Source organism: Schistocerca americana, chromosome 2, assembly GCF_021461395.2.
Source record: "Schistocerca americana isolate TAMUIC-IGC-003095 chromosome 2, iqSchAmer2.1, whole genome shotgun sequence".
In the NCBI taxonomy this organism is placed as follows: domain Eukaryota; kingdom Metazoa; phylum Arthropoda; class Insecta; order Orthoptera; family Acrididae; genus Schistocerca; species Schistocerca americana.
The window spans coordinates 21,751,060-21,768,870 of record NC_060120.1 but is presented as its reverse complement, the minus strand read 5'-3'; the positions used below and the strand labels follow the sequence as shown (position 1 = coordinate 21,768,870).

The following is a 17,811-nucleotide window of genomic DNA, read 5'->3' as shown; positions in this document are numbered from 1 at the left end:
AATCGCCTCAGTACAAATGATAGTCGGCAGTGCAGTGATGTCAACCATCCTCCCCTCGTCCCAAGAAGCTCAAGAGCCAACCATCTGCTGGAAAGGTGATGGCACCCTGTTCTTTGACTGCCGGGGCCCAGTGCTAGTTTATTTCAAGGGACCTGGTGTCTCCGTTACTAGGGAACAGGAATGTTCTACGCCGGAGAAATTGCGGCGCGAAATTAAGGCGAAACATCCGGGGAAACTGCGACAAGGGGCGCTTCATGATAACGCAAGTTCCCATATATCAAATGTCGTAACGCAGAAGTTACGCCAACTCAGGTGGGAAACACTTGAGCACTAGAGTCTTGATCTCTCCCCATGCGACCATTACGCCATTGCTCTCTTAAAGAAAAGGCATTGAAGGTCAACGATTCGTATCGGACGAATATGTGGAATAGGGAGTTACGGACTTCATCACGCAGCAGGATACGGTGATTTACCAGAAAGGTATTTTCAACCTGGTGTGTCGGTGACATGATTGCTCTTTATGATTTTTCCTGATTTGCATACCGATTCTGGATTGGACGGCCTTCGAAAGGAAACGTTTTCATCGCTCCTTATATCTTAATTATCTGTTTGAGAGATATATGTAGGAAGATTAATATACTGCTCGACTCTCCTAGGAATGCACGCTCTTGGCATACAGTAACAGGTAAAATTTTACATTTGTTTACGATAGGGATCAACTGTATCTTCCTGTAACAAACATCGATCCTCTTCAGGTCTTCCTGGATTTCGCTAAAGTCGTCTAGCAATGTAACTTCTCATCGTCCACGAAGAACCTCAGCCGTGCGGAGTGGCCGCGCGGTCAGAGGTGCCATGTCACGGAGTGTGCGGCCCCTCACGCCGGAGGTTCGAGTCCTACCTCGGGCATGGGTGTGTGTGTGTGTTGTCTTTGGCGTTAAATTAATTTAAGTAGTGTGTAAGTCTAGGGACCGATGACCTCCGCAGTTTGGTCCCTTAGGAATTCCAAAACATCTGAACATTTTGAACATTTGAAAAACCTCATGGAGCTTCTGATGTTATCGTCTGGGTAATGTTCCTTTTTGTCTGATGATTTCTCGCAGAGCGAAAGGCTGTATTCTATTTCCAGAATGAGATTTTCACTCTGCAGCGGAATGTGTGCTGATATGAAACTTCCTGGCAGATTAAAACTGTGTGCCGGACCGAGACTCGAACTCAGGACCTTTGCCTTTCGCGGGCAAGTGCTCTGCCAACTGAGCTACCCAAGCACGACTCACGCCCCGTTCTCACAGCTTTACTTCTGCCACTACATCGTCTCCTACCTTTCAAACTTTACAGAAGCTCTCCTGCGAACCTGCAAAACTAGCACTCCTGAAAGAAAGGATATTGCGGAGACATAGCTTAGCCACAGCCTGGGGGATGTTTCCAGAATGTGATTTTCACTCTGCAGCGGAGTGTGCGCTGATATGAAACTTCCTAGCAGATTAAAACTGTGTGCCGGACCGAGACTCGAACTCAGGACCTTTGTCTTTCGCGGGCAAGTGCTCTGCCATTCTATTTGTTGGCAATTCCTCACTTCAACCACAAAGATGGTCTTATTTTCAGTATGCTCATATATTGTTCATTATTCGATAGTATAGAGCCGTATTTTGCGCCTTCTGAAAGTCAATGATCAAGCCATCAACCTACGCGCCTGTAGCTTTCGTGTATCGTGGGCGAAAAGAGCGATCATTGTTTGCGGAATCAATGTTGTTTCCTAAGACGGAGATTTTCTGCCTCCAAAGAGCGCGTATTAAGTGAGCACAAAATTCCACAATAGATTGACGTCGGAGATATAGGTGTGTGCGTTTGTTTGATCACCTTCCTTGATGTCAGGAATGAACTGCGCATGTTTCCAATCCATTGGAACGCTTTTTTCTCCAGCTACCTACAGTATATTCTGTTGGAAAGGGAAAAATATCAATCGTATACACTATTTCGAGTCGCACTGGTATGTCATCAAGTTCAGGGGCCTTTCCTCTTATGAACCAGTTTAGTCGACTTCTTTTCCCGCGGTCGTTAACATTTGTCATTTTACTAAAATTCACTGTGTGCCGGACATGGGACTCAATCCTAGATCCTTACCCTTTTGCAAGAAGCACTTTGTTGACTGAACTATCCAAGCATGGTTCACCCTCCATCCTCACTGCTTTACTTCCACGAGAACCGCACATACTACTTCCAAACTTCATACAAGGTATCCTGCAGTACTTTGTCGTAGCAGCACTCCTGTACATAGAATGACTGAAAGGAGGGACCGTACATCAATTTTACACAATGAAACAATTTCGGAGAAATAAATTTATTCCTCGAACAGTCCACGGGTGTACTGCCGGTCCATAGTGCCTTATAGACACTGTGGACTGGCAGTACTTCCGTGGACTGTTGGAGCAAGAAATACGGCGCGAGAAACTGAAAAATCAAATAAATTTATTATTTCAGCGTTGTCTTTGTCATCAGCCGTTTCGATGCCCTTTCGTTCATCGAGTGTCTGGACAAAGAGCTTTGTTCCTTATGCTGATTTAACAAGGAGATTTTAAGACGGATAGGATTTTGTTTTTCAAATCGTTGAGTGCATCATGTATGGCTCTCGTTACAGCACTTTTTTGTCTTCTCCCTCCTTCACTGTGACGCTGAAAGTGGAATGAACAGCGGAAATCAGTATATGTTTTTGTGATCGATAGCAAAAATAACATAATAAAAAATTATAACCATATGAGCTTCAGAAATGAGCAAATAGTATCGTGTCCCATTTTGTGGCGCCGATATTACAAATTTCAACAAAAGGGCGTAAAACAGAAAGAAATTGAGTCTGTGTTGTGTACATAGTTCCGCGTAGTCAGCGCGTACAAAACTTTCCCACTAGAGCGCGCCACGCTAAGCACAACAGCACAGGCGCAGCGCTCGTCCGTCTCCAGACTACGAGATGGCGCTGCCTTAGAGACGGACCAAATTCTGCTTCCGCCGATCTGCATATTAATATGTAACACAGCCAAAGAGATTGCTGCTAACGTAGAACCTTTTCTCCTCGCGGATCACACTCGCGCAGTGATACCTGAACGCGCGAGGTGTTATAACGAGTGTACAGACATCCGATTAGTCAGTCTGCATTTGTCTGCACCAGTCTGTACCTGTCTGCATTAGTGTGTACCAATCTATAGTCAAGTTTCAGTCTGCACCTAAGAAAATTATCATATTCCTGTACATAGCCATGAAGATAAATGTATAGACACTTTGTCAAGTATCAGAGATATGTGAGAATAAGATTAACGTACCAAGACCAAAGGAACTTCAGATTGTCAATTGTAAATAGCATCCAGAACCAAGTTAAGTAATTTTTATGGTTGTTATTATTTTAATAAATGTGTGAGAAAATTAATTAAGTTCTGTTTAAAGTTGGTCACCGTCAATCTGCTACTCTAAGCGTGCAAGTGGCATTTCTATCGTCTGACCTAATGGCACAAGATAAACACGCCACGATAAGACCACGAGACATATTGCTGACACTCGCCTACTTCGTTAGAGCGACAAGTCAAATAATCTGATGGTGTGTGTACCGAAGGTCTCACAGTACGCACACCACAATCTGAAACTCCTTTTATTCAACTGTTTCGATCGGAAATTGATGCTCACCAACGTTAGTCGAAAATATACAAAATTCGTCCACTCTGCATGCATGTGAATGAATTTTAATGCGTTATTGTTGATTTTTTACTAATACCAGGTTCAGATTTTTTTTTACTCATAATACGTCCCCAGCCACAGTATATTATTCTTGTTGATGTTCAACACGTTTCAGATGTTCAACTACATTTCCAAGAAGTAAAATGGTTCAAATGGCTCTGAGGACTATGGGACACCGGAGGTCATCAGTCCCCTAGAACTCGGAACCACTTAAACCTAACTAACGTAAGGACATCACACACATCCATGCCCAAGGCAGGATTCGAACCTGCGGCCGTAGCAGTGGCGCGGTTCCGAACTGAAGGCCACCGCGGCCGGCACTCCGAGAAGTACATTGACGTTTTGGGGCGTTATATTTCCTTCAGTTTGTTACCCGTGTCTGGTCGTAAATGGCATGTGTTTTGTACTGGAGAAAAATCCGCACGTATTCACTTGATTGAATATGTTTATGATTGTAGTCGACAACACAATTGTGTTAGTTTTGCGCCAATGCCGATGGCGAATGTTTTGGTGCGGACGATAAACTGAAGGACATTTAAAATCACGAAAGGTCAATAAAGCCCCGGAAAACGGAGCTACAACTCCGATATGCGGCGGACTTCAATAGAAATATAAACTTTTGTGGCTAAAGACAGCATAATATCAGTAGAAAATACATGTAATATTCGTATAGAAGCTAGTCACGGACAGCTCAAATCGAACTGTTTGTTAACAACGTTTCCCGTACTAATGACGTTATAAGCTCTCCATTCATGTAGAGAATAGTATTAATTTACAGATATGTTTGTCGTTTATTACTAAAGCAACTGTTGAAAACATGTTGGTCGCAGGGTGTAAAGTGTTATGTATATAATGATAACTTAAAGTTCAGCGTGCGTGGGAACCGGTAGCGCTGACCGTAAATCTGGGTGACTTTAAGAACGCTACTGAGGTTAGACTGCTGCACGTTTGGAGTAAAACACACTTCCTTTCCCAGCGTGCCGCCGCCCATTGCGTGTGAGACAATGCCGCGGCGTTCCCAGCCAGCGTTCCCGCACACCCGCTAATTACTGCACTCCTTGTGATGCACCGTGCATCAGAATGCGTGCCCACGCCAGGTAATGGCGGCCTATGATGATCCTCGCCCAGATATGACGGCGGGGCTGCTCCCGATCTCTGGTGTGCTACTTCCTACCTTGGATGAAGATTCTCATTCGAGATTCCCCAGAGCGCCGCTGCGTGGAATAATTTCCAGGTAACCGTCTCGCATTTCGGCGATGTGGTGGTATACGTACGCGTCAGTTGCAAAATAAAAGGTTCGGCATTTCATGCCGGGTTAGTCCTAACATTTACTGTTTTGCCACGTAATAAATGTTTCAAATGGCTCTGAGCACTATGGGACTTAACATCTGAGGTCATCAGTCCCCTAGAACTTAGAACTACTTAAACCTAACTAACTTAAGGACATCACACAACACCCAGCCATCACGAGGCAGAGAAAATCCCTGACCCCGCCGGGAATCGAACCCGGGAACCCGGGCGTGGGAAGCGAGAACGCTACCGCACGACCACGAGCTGCGGGCTTGGCACGTAATAAAATAAGTGGTCTGCAATCAGATACGCGTTTCCTTAGAATATACCTACTAAGGAGACTGCCTACACTACGCTTGTCTTTTAGAATACTGCTGCGCCGTGTGTGATCCTTAAGAGATAGGACTGAGGAGTGCATTGAAAAAGTTCAAAGAGAGGCAGCATGTTTTGTATTAACCCGAAATATGGGAGAGAGTGTCACAGAAATGATACAGGATTTGGGATGGACATCATTAAAAGAAAGGCGTTTTTCGTTGCGACGCCACCTTCTCACGAAATTCCAATCACCAACTTTCTCCTCCGAATGTGAAAATATTTTTATGACACCGACCAACTGTTGTGTACGTAATTCCGCGTAGTCAACGCGTACACAACTTTCCCACTAGAGCGCGCCCCACTAAGCACAACACCGCTGGCGCATCGCTCGTCCGTCTCCGCACTACGAGATGGCACTGCCATAAAGACGGACCAAATTCTGCTTCCGCCGATCCGCGTATTAATATGTAACGCAGCCAATGAGATTGCTGCTAACGTAGAACCTTTTCTCCTCACGGATCACACTCACGATGTGATTCATGAATGCGTGAGGTATTATAACGAGTGTACAGACCTCCGATTAATCGGTCTGCATCAGTCTGTACCAGTCTGCATTAGTCTGTACCAGTCCATAGTCAAGTTTCAGTCTGCACCTAATAAGATCACCCTATTCCTGTACATAGCCATGAAATTAAATGAATAGACACTTTTCTCAAGTATCAGAGATATGTGTGAAAATAAAGATTAACGTACCAATACCAAAGGAACTTCAGATTGTGAATTGTAAATAGCATCCAGAACCAAGTTAAGTAATTTTTATGCTTGTTATTATTTTAATAAATGTGTGTGAAAATTAATCAAGTTCTGTTTAAAGTTGGTCACCGTCAATCTTCTACTCTAAGCGTGCAAGTGGCATTTCTATCGTCTGACCTAACGGCAGAAGATAAACACGCCACGATAAGACCACGAGACATATTGCCGACACTCGCCTACTTCGTTAGAGCGACAAGTCAAATAATCTGATGGTGTGTGTACTGAAGGTCTCACAGTACGCACACCACACCTACATAGGAAGGAACGATCACCACGATAAAATCAGGGCAATCAGATCTCGTACGGAAAATTATAGGTGTTCATTCTTTCCGCCCGCTATACGAGATTGGAATAATAGAGAATTGTGAAGGTAGTTCGATGAACCGCCCTCTGCCAGGCACTTAAATGTAATTTGCGGAGTATCCATGAAGATGTAGATGTAGACAGCGTTTATGTTTCAAGGAGAGAATTTGAGGATCTGCGTGATACATTTCGCCCTAACCTTGTTTACGTGGTGCTTGCTGTAACTCATTTTGTTGTTAGTGCTAATAAAGGAGACATCGACTCATGTTTGGGAGTTGCATGGCGTGTACTGCTTACAGACGCATATTACGAGGCAAACTAGACTAGGGCCTGCTCACTGTGGCAGCACTTTCGTTTTTACGCCCGATAAACTGGGAGGGGTACACTCCAGTATTTTTACAACCACCCTCTACACTGCCGATATAATCCCGTCCCCCTATGTGCCTCATCCACTACCTCGACGACACTACTATACCAACCCCCCTGAAATCCCAATGACCCTTTCAACTCGATATCAACCAGTTTACTCTCTGGTGCAACCAACGGCTCTTCAAGGTCGATGCTATCAAGACCCAGGCAATATCTACAGTCCTGTAAATAATTAGTACATACCACTTAAGGGTTTCCAGTTCATTCAAAATTTATTGATGTAACAGTCCATATGGAGTTCATGAAATTATTAATTTTACATATCACTAGCAAAAGAGGTTCTGAGGCACCGGGTATCAGCCCATGCTGAAGCACCCGTATTATTAAGTAGTGCACTGTCCATGGGACTGCAACGCATGCGCCGACTCTCGCATGCAGTCGTTCGTACAAATGGTAAATAATGTCTTGGGGTACGATATTCCACTCTTGCTCAACCTGTCCATGTGGTTCTGTAAAAGGTGTCTGCAGACGAGTTGCACGAGTCACTTCTCGTCGCATCATATGTTCAAATGTGTGTGAATTCCTAAGGGACCAAACTGCTGAGGTCATCGGTCCGTAGACTTACACAGTACTTAAACTGATTTTAACTAACTTATGCTAAGAACAACACACACACACACCCATGCCCGAGGGAGGACTCGAGCCTCCGGCGGGAGTAGCCGCGCAGTCCGTGACATGAGTCGCACCATATCCCGCAAGTTCTCGATTGGAGATACAGTAACAACAGAGATGGTACTGGCCGAAGAAGTTGCTGCCCGTCTTGCAGAACACTTTGAGTTTCACTTATACAGTAGTATGTGGGCCAGTATTACCTTGTTGGAACAACACATCACCTTACTGTTGCTAGAATGGCAAAGGACAGGTCGAACAACATTCTGCGTTTGCCGAGCGCTGGATAGCGTCCCCTCCAGAAACACCACAGGTGAACGAGAGTTGCAGCTTGTCACACCCCACACCGTAAGTCCTGGCGTGGGAACAGTGTGTCAGAGACGAAAGCTCTCAACGAGTTGGCGCTCTTCAGGTCTAAATCTACTCGCAAATGACCATCGCTTGCGTATACGCAGAATCTAGTCTCATCGATGAAGATGACGGCGCGTCATTGCAGCTTCCAAGTGATCCTCTAATGGCACTTGTCGAGCCGTGCACGTAGATGCTGTGGTACGAGTGGAAGACGGGCTACAGGTGTGCGTTCCCGTAGTCCTACTGCTAATAGCCGCTTCGCAACAGTTCGTGTTGACACACCTGGTCTCACAGGCCTTCCTATCTGTGCTAATTGACGGAGATCCGAAATGTGAAATAATTTGGGTGAAGGTCACGGTTAAAGCAGGACCAGACATGTTAATTGGAGGTCTCTATAGGCCCCCTGGGTCAGCAGCTGTTGTGGCTGAGCACCTGAAGGATAATTTGGATAATATTTCGAGTAGATTTCCCCACCATGTTATAGTTCTGGGTGGAGATTTTAATTTGCCAGATATAGACTGGGAGACTCAAACGTTCATAACGGGTGGCAGCGACAAAGAATCCAGTGAAATTTTTTTAAGTGCTTTATCTGAAAACTACCTTGAGCAGTTAAACAGAGAACCGACTCGTGGCGGTAACATATTAGACCTTCTGGTGACAAACAGACCCGAACTATTTGAAACAGTTAACGCAGAACAGGGAATCAGCGATCATAAAGCGGTTACTGCATCGATGATTTCAGCCGTAAATAGAAATATTAAAAAAAGTAGGAAGATTTTTCTGTTTAGCAAAAGTGACAAAAGGCAGATTACAGAGTACCTGACGGCTCAACGCAAAAGTTTTGTCTCAAGTACAGATAGTGTTGAGGATCAGTGCACAAAGTTCAAAACCATCGTACAATATGCGTTGGATGAGTATGTGCCAAGCAAGATCGTAAGAGATGGAAAAGAGCCACCGTGGTACAACAACCGAGTTAGGAAACTGCTGCGGAAGCAAAGGGAACTTCACAGCAAACATAAACATAGCCAAGGCCTTACAGACAAACAAAAATTACGCGAAGCGAAATGTAGTGTCAGGAGGGCTATGTGACAGGCGTTCAATGAATTCGAAAGTAAAGTTCTATGTACTGACTTGGCAGAAAATCCTAAGAAATTTTGGATCAAAACAAAATGTCCAGACACTCTGTGACCAAAATGGTACTGAAGCAGAGGATAACAGACTAAAGGCTGAAATACTAAAAGTCTTTTTCCAAAGCTGTTTCACAGAGGAAGACTGCACTGTAGTTCCTTCTCTAGATTCTCGCACAGTTGACAAAATGGTGGATATCGAAATAGACGACAGAGGGATAGAGAAACAATTAAAATCACTCAAAAGAGGAAAGGCCGCTGGACCTGATGAGATACCAGTTCGATTTTACACAGAGTACGCGAAGGAACTTGCCCCTCTTCTTGCAGCGGTGTACCGTAGGTCTCCAGAAGAGCGTAGCGTTCCAAAGGATTGGAAAAGGGCACAGGTCATCCCCGTTTTCAAATAGGGACGTCGAACAGATGTGCAGAACTATAGACCTATATCTCTAACGTCGATCAGTTGTAGAATTTCGGAACACGTATTATGTTCGAGTATAATGAATTTTCTGGAGACTAGAAATCTACTCTGTAGGAATCAGCATGGGTTTCGAAAAAGACGGTCATGTGAAACCAAGCTCGCGCTATTCGTCCACGAGACTCAGAGAGCCATAGACACGGGTTCACCGGTAGATGCCGTGTTTCTTGACTTCCGCAAGGCGTTCGATACAGTTCCCCACAGTCGTTTAATGGACAAAGTAAGAGCATATGGACTATCAGACCAATTGTGTGGTTGGATTGAAGAGTTCCTAGATAACAGAACGCAGCATGTCATTCTCAATGGAGAGAAGTCTTCCGAAGTAAGAGTGATTTCAGGTGTGCCGCAGGGGAGTGTCATAGGACCGTTGCTATTCACAATATACGTAAATGACCTTGTGGATGACATCGGAAGTTCACTGAGGCTTTTTGCAGATGATGCTGTGGTGTATCGAGAGGTTGTAACGATGGAAAATTGTACTGAAATGCAGGAGGATCTGCAACGAATAGACGCATGGTGCAGGGAGTGGCAATTGAGTCTCAATGTAGACAAGTGTAATGTGCTGCGAATACATAGAAAGATAGATTCCTTATCATTTAACTACAAAATAGCAGGTCAGCAACTGGAAGCAGTTAATTCCATAAATTATGTGGGAGTAGGCATTAGGAGTGATTTAAAATGGAATGATCATATAAAGTTGATCGTCGGTAAAGCGGATGCCAGACTGAGATTCATTGGAAAAATCCTAAGGAAATGCAATCCGAAAACAAAGGAAGTAGGTTACAGTACGCTTGTTCGCCCACTGCTTGAATACTGCTCAACAGTGTGGGATCCGTACCAGATAGGATTGATAGAAGAGATAGAGAAGATCCAACGGAGAGCAGCGCGCTTCGTTACAGGATCATTTAGTAATCGCGAAAGCATTACGGAGATGATAGATAAACTCCAGTGGAAGACTCTGCAGGAGAGACGCTCAGTAGCTCGGTACGGGCTTTTGTTAAAGTTTCGAGAACATACCATCACCGAAGAGTCAAGCAGTATATTGCTCCCTCCTACGTATATCTCGCGAAGAGACCATGAGGATAAAGTCAGAGAGATTATAGCCCACACAGAAGCATACCGACAATCCTTCTTTCCACGAACAATACGAGACTGGAATAGAAGGGAGAACCGATAGAGGTACTCAGGGTACCCTCCGCCACACACCGTCAGGTGGCTTGCGGAGTATGGATGTAGATGTAGATGTAGATGTAGGTAGCTGTACGATCTGCCACGGTCCTGGCGGTTGTCTGTTCTGGGTGGACGTCCAGAATCTCGTCTAAAGGTGTGAGAACGTTCACGTGACACAGATACCGGCATCGTTGCACAACTGACGCAGCGCGTCCATCTTGTCTGCCGGTAATCCGAGAGGACCATCCCACCACTCGGAAAGCCACAATTTAACGCCTTTCAAACTCGTTCGGTTGGCTGTAGGAAGCACGAGTGTCTGCTCGCTTCACACTTTTGCACCACACTGGGCCTTCTGGCTGTGAGGATTAACTATTGCCAGCCGCTGTGGCCGAGCGGTTCTAGGAGCTTCAGTCCGGAACCGTGCTGCTGCTACGGTTGCAGGTTCGAATCCTGCGTCGGGCATGGATGTATGTGATGTCCTTAAGTTAATTAGGTTTAAGTAGTCCTAAGTCTAGTGGAGTGATGACCTCAGATGTTAAGTTCGATAGTGCTTAGAGCCATTTGATTAACTATTACAGGGTAGATACAAATGGCGCTCTGCTAGCTATGCCACTACACTACCTGCTGGCAGTTGTTGAAATTATTATCATTACATCTACTATCTCCCACACAGCATATGACGTCATCATATTAAAATCGAAGTCTTCTTTCCGGGTATATTAATATTTTTTTTTCAGCAGTGTATACCTCGAATTACCAGCAGCTTCGGTCCCCCTCCCCATGACCTCACTTAGCTATTTACAGAAGACCTATCCAAGTAAATAACGCTCTACAGTGCCTCGCACTAACACTTGAGAGTCAACCAACCGCACTTACTCCAACAAAATAATCTCACAAAAAACTAAACTGCTGACTATCCATCTACCACACTCCATACCTTTTTTTTTTTTTTTTTTTTTTTGTCATCAGTCTACTGAGTGGTTTGATGCGGCCCGCCACGAATTCCTTTCCTGTGCTAACCTCTTCATCTCAGAGTAGCACTTGCAACCTACGTCCTCAATTATTTGCTTCACGTATTCCAATCTCTGTCTGCCTCTACAGTTTTTGCCCTCTACAGCTCCCTCTAGTACCATGGAAGTCATTCCTCATGGCTTAGCAGATGTCCTATCATCCTGTCCCTTCTCCCTATCAGTGTTTTCCACATATTCCTTTCCTCTCCGATTCTGCGTAGAACCTCCTCTTTCTTACTTATCAGTCCACCTAATTTTCAACATTCGCCTATAGCACCACATCTCAAATGCTTCGATTCTCTTCTGTTCCCGTTTTCCCACAGTCCATGTTTCACTACCATACAATGCTGTACTCCAGACGTACATCCTCAGAAATTTCTTCCTCAAATTAAGGCTGGTATTTGATATTAGTAGACTTCTCTTGGCCAGAAATGCTTTTTTTGCCATAGCGAGTCTGCTTTTGATGTCCTGCTTGCTCCGTCCGTCATTGGTTATTTTACTGCCTAGGTAGCAGAATTCCTTAACTTCATTGACTTCGTGACCATCAATCCCGATGTTAAGTTTCTCGCTGTTCCCATTTCTACTACTTCTCATTACCTTCGTCTTTCTCCGATTTACTCTCAAACCATACTGTGTACTCATTAGACTGTTCATTCCGTTCAGCAGATCATTTAATTCTTCTTCACTTTCACTCAGGATAGCAATGTCATCAGCGAATCGTATAATTGATATCCTTTCACCTTGTATTTTAATTCCACTCCTGAACCTTCCTTTTATTTTCATCATTGCTTCCTCGATGTACAGATTGAAGAGTAGGGGCGAAAGGCTACAGCCTTGTCTTACACCCTTCTTAATACGAGCACTTCGTTCTTGATCGTCCACTCTTATTATTCCCTCTTGGTTGTTGTACATATTGTACATGACCCGTCTCTCCCTACAGCTTACCCCTACTTTTTTCAGAATCTCGAACAGCTTGCACCATTTTATATTGTCGAACGCTTTTTCCAGGTCGACAAAACCTACGAAAGTGTCTTGATTTTTCTTTAGCCTTGCTTCCATTATTAGCCGTAACGTCAGAATTGCCTCTCTCGTCCCTTTACTTTTCCTAAAGCCAAACTGATCGTCAACTACCTCATTCTCAATTTTCTTTTCCATTCTTCTGTATATTATTCTTGTAAGCAGCTTCGATGCATGAGCTGTTAAGCTGATTGTGCGATAATTCTCGCACTTGTCACCTCTTGCCGTCTTCGGAATTGTGTGGATGATGCTTTTCCGAAAGTCAGATCGTATATCGCCAGACTCATATATTCTACACACCAACGCGAATAGTCGTTTTGTTGCCACTTCCCCCAATGATTTTAGAAATTCTGATGGGATGTTATCTATCCCTTCTGCCTTATTTGACCGTAAGTCCTCCAAAGCTCTTTTAAATTCCGATTCTAATACTGGATCCCCTATCTCTTCTAAATCGACTCCTGTTTCTTCTTCTATCACATCAGACAAATCTTCACCCTCATAGAGGCTTTCAATGTATTCTTTCCACCTATCTGCCCTCTCCTCTGCATTTAACAGTGGAATTCCCGTTGCACTCTTAATGTTACCGCCGTTGCTTTTAATGTCACCAAAGGTTGTTTTGACTTTCCTGTATGCTGAGTCTGTCCTTCCGACAATCATACCTTTTTCGATGTCTTCACATTTTCCCTGCAGCCATTTCGTCTTAGCTTCCCTGCACTTCCTATTTATTTCATTCCTCAGCGACTTGTATTTCTGTATTCCTGATTTTCCCGGAACATGTTTGTACTTCCTCCTTTCATCAATCAACTGAAGTATTTCTTTTGTTACCAATGGCTTCTTCGCAGCTACCTTCTTTGTACCTATGTTTTCCTTCCCAACTTTTGTGATGGACCTTTTTAGAGATGTCCATTCCTCTTCAACTGTACTGCCCACTGCGCTATTCCTTATTGCTGTATCTATAGCGTTAGAGAACTTCAAACGTATCTCGTCATACCTTAGTACTTCCGTATCCCACTTCTTTGCGTATTGATTCTTCCTGACTAATGTCTTGAACTTCAGCCTACTCTTCATCACTACTATATTGTGATCTGAGTCTATATCTGCTCCTGGGTACGCCTTACAATCCAGTATCTGATTTCGGAATCTCTGTCTGACCATGATGTAATCTAATTGAAATCTTCCCGCATCTCCCGGCCTTTTCCAAGAATACCTCCTCCTCTTGTGATTCTTGAACAGAGTATTCGCAATTACTAGCTGAAACTTGTTACAGAACTCAATTAGTCTTTCTCCTCTTTCATTCCTTGTCCCAAGCCCATATTCTCCTGTAACCTTTTCTTCTACTCCTTCCCCTACAACTGCATTCCAGTCGCCCATGACTATTAGATTTTCATCCCCCTTTACATACTGCATTACCCTTTCAATATCCTCATACACTTTCTCCGTCTGTTCAACTTCAGCTTGCGACGTCGGCATGTATACCTGAACTATCGTTGTCGGTGTTGGTCTGCTGTCGATTCTGATTAGAACAACCCGGTCACTGAACTGTTCACAGTAACACACCCTCCGCCCTACCTTCCTATTCATAACGAATCCTACACCTGTTATACCATTTTCTGCTGCTGTTGATATTACCAGATACTCATCTGACCAGAAATCCCTGTCTTCCTTCCACTTCACTTCACTGACCCCTACTATATCTAGATTGAGCATTTGCATTTCCCTTTTCAGATTTTCTTGTTTCCCTACCATGTTCAAGCTTCTGAAATTCCCTGCCCCGGCTCGTAGGACGTGATACTTTCGTTGATGTTGAATCTTTTTCTGATGGTCACCTCCCCCTTCACGGTCCCCTCACGGAGATCCCAATGGGGGACTATTCCGGAATCTTTTGCCAATGGAGAGATCATCATGACACTTCTTCAATTACGGGCCACATGTCCTGTGGATACACGTTAGGTGTCTTTAATGCAGTGGTTTCCATTGCCTTCTGCATCCTCATGTCGTTGATCATTGCTGATTCTTCCGCCTTTAGGGGCAATTTCCCACCCCTAGGACAAGAGAGTGCCCTGAACCACTATCCGCTCCTCCGCCCTCTTTGACAAGGCCGTTGGCAGAATGAGGCTGACTTCTTATGCCGGAAGTCTTCGGCAGCCAATGCTGATTATGAATCAAAGACGATATCCCCTTTTTTTTAAATCTCATTTTGTTCATTATTGTTCGTTTCAATTGTTCGTGACGGACGTCACCTGACGCCCGTTGAAGTTCGTTGTTGATCCATTTACTCAGTTTTCGTTTATTACAGAGGGCAGCTAACCCTTTGACCGAACACGCTGAGCTACCGTGCCGGCGACCCCTAGACCTTAATCCGATCAGTTCCCTCTCTATCCACGTCTCCTGTGTTTCCACTCCCCCGTAAAGTTACCTTTGCCTCCAATCCTTCGAACGCGCACTCCATTTCGCCTTCCGTACAACTCTCCCTTCTAATGGCTCAAATAGCTCTGAGCACTATGGGACTTAACAGCTGTGGTCATCAGTCCCCTAGAACTTAGAACTAATTAAACCTAACTAACCTAAGGACATCACACACATCCATGCCCGAGGCGGGATTCGAACCTGCGACCGTAGCAGTCGCGCGGTTCCAGACTGAAGCGCCTAGAACCGCACGGCCAGACTCTCCCTTCTCTCACGAGGCTCATGTATAAACTTCCTCCTCTTGCCTCTCCTACAATGAACACCTTAGGATTTCCTACACTTACGACAGACTTCAACCACCCTATCTTTTAATCCTAATTTATTAAGACTTGTACTGTGCTACGACTAACCAACACATCTCTCCAACCTCACACTCTTACGGATTGCACATACTGCTCCAACGAAACTTGAACCACCTACTCCTTCCTGACAATGAGATGCGGCCAGAAATCTACCAATCCTTTCTTTAACAGAGTACGAAATGCTGTCTAATTCTTTTCTTTCAGACCTTTGTCTTTCCATCCATTCTCTGTACATTAGGCGCTCATGCCACATCACCAGATCGCCCTTTTCCACAAGTGAGTTACTAGTTATTCACGAGGTCGTCTCTTTCCACAAGTGAGTTACTATTTATTGCAGCAGAATTACATTTGAGTCTTTGAAATGCTTCAGGAGAGTGCCGCGTTGGTTCCCTCATTACAGTCACTTTCCTTTCCCTCCTTCGTCTTTGTTATCTCCTGATCTTGACATCGACGGAGCATTAGTCTATCCTCTTTTCATTTCGACTGGCTTCTACATGTCATGTATAAAAATCCATTTCTCAGAAAATATGTCAGTAACAAATAAAGAGCTTTCCAATGGCATCTGGAGATTAGGACATGAAGAAGAGGAAGAAGGAGAAGAAGAGCCAGAACGAAGAGAAGGAGGAAGAGGAGGCGGAGAAGGAGAAGGTGAAGAGCAGGGAGAAGCAGGAGGAAAAAAACTAATGAGAAATAAAAGTAAAAAAGAGGTATTCATCAGATCAATGCAGCAATAATAATTGGACTTAGGCGATTCGAAGACTGGAAATGTAACAGCTCTCAAGGACTGACTGAGCTGAAGATAACACGGAAGACTGCTCAACTCTCAGTATTCTCATGCCAACCAATTTGCATTAAAGCTTTGGTTTGAAAATATTAAATGTGGAGCGCAATATGTAGGAACATACTACGTATTCTTAGGTTAAGTGACCGTGTTAGGCAGCAAAAAACTGGTATAAACTATATCACAATGAAATGAATACCCCTAGCTGCGTACAGGCGTTGATATAAGTCAACGGGGACAGTTGAAAATGTGTGCCCCGACCGGGACTCGAACACGGGATCTCCTGCTTACAGGGCAGGCGCTCTATCCATCTTTTTTTTTTCTTTTCGACATAGTTCGTTGTGTTTGGTCTGGGCGGACGTCACAAGACATCCGTTCAAGTTGATCGTTGTGTCCTTGACTCTGTTTTTTTATTACAGAGAGCACGCAGCCCTCGGACCGAACACGCTGAGCTACCGTGCCGGCTGTACTGGTGAATGAATAAATACAGGGCATACATAACTTTGCAATGAGGTGCGAAGTCTTATACCCGTCGTAAGTAGTACATAGTCTCAATAGCAAGCGAAGTGTCCCCGCCGTCTGCTCTTGATCAAATGTCCATCTGAGCCACCGAGGACACATAGGATTTATCTCTGGCACACCTACCGTGAGACCAACATTCGCAACTTATTGTCCCGCACTATATTCATAGTGCCGCTGCCCACTATACTCATTACTCGCGGCTTTACTGCCGATTCCCGTAAGAGCTCAGGCACTGTTTATGCATCCGCACAGAAGAAGATGGTCAAAAGGCCTTAACGATATATATAAAGATGGTATATGTTCTTTCAGACATGTCAGTTTTCCATTAGAATAGATACCATCTCCATATATATAAGCTATATCAATCGAGTGTGAATCAGTTAAGCACTTTCGTTAGAAATGTCTTCTTCGTTTAAACTAAGCCGTCACGCATCTAGAATAACTGCATTTTAAAACTGATGCCTTTCACACTGGACGTTATTTTAGTACTTCAATCACTTTTTACCGTCACTGAACAAATAAATTCTTTGCTTTGATATAATGCGGAGCCCAGACAGAATTTTCCGCTAAAAAGTTTAAAAAAGTTAATTATTTTGTGGACGCAGTACAGTTCTCCATACATTTTAAAAACTCTCTGCAGAGAAATGCGCTGTATCCACTTCATGTGATGCTAGTGCGACCAGCGTGACATTTCACGCGTTAAAACACAGAACTTGTTATGTTCGCGTACAGTAATGGCTTTTGACATTAAATATTTACGCACAGAGACACTGTGTTTTTAAATTAAAATATGGCGAGAATCAGTTTGCTGTGGTCGATAAACCTCTCTCAGGCAGCTGTTTAATACGACAGCTTGCTCTGCCCGGTCCTGTTTTGCGCTTGTATACATCACACCGTTATCAGCACACAAAAAGTCTATTATCCTTTACAGAGGTGGGAATTAATCATATCCATTGTAGTCCGCCCCGATAGCTGAGTGGTCATCGTGACGGATTGCCGTCCTACGGGCCCAGGTTCGATTGCCGGCTGGGTCGGAAATTTTCTCCGTTCAGGGACTGGGTGTTGGGTTGACTTCATCATCATTTCATCCCCATCCGGCGCGCAGGTCGCC

General features: G+C 44.3%; 1 protein-coding gene across 1 annotated transcript in view; it reads right to left on the bottom strand.

The window, feature by feature from the left end:
• LOC124589405 (brain-specific angiogenesis inhibitor 1-associated protein 2) overlaps window positions 1-17,811 on the bottom strand; it is a 618,821-nt gene that overhangs the window by 522,966 nt on the left and 78,044 nt on the right. The gene's annotated exons all lie outside the window — the stretch shown is intronic.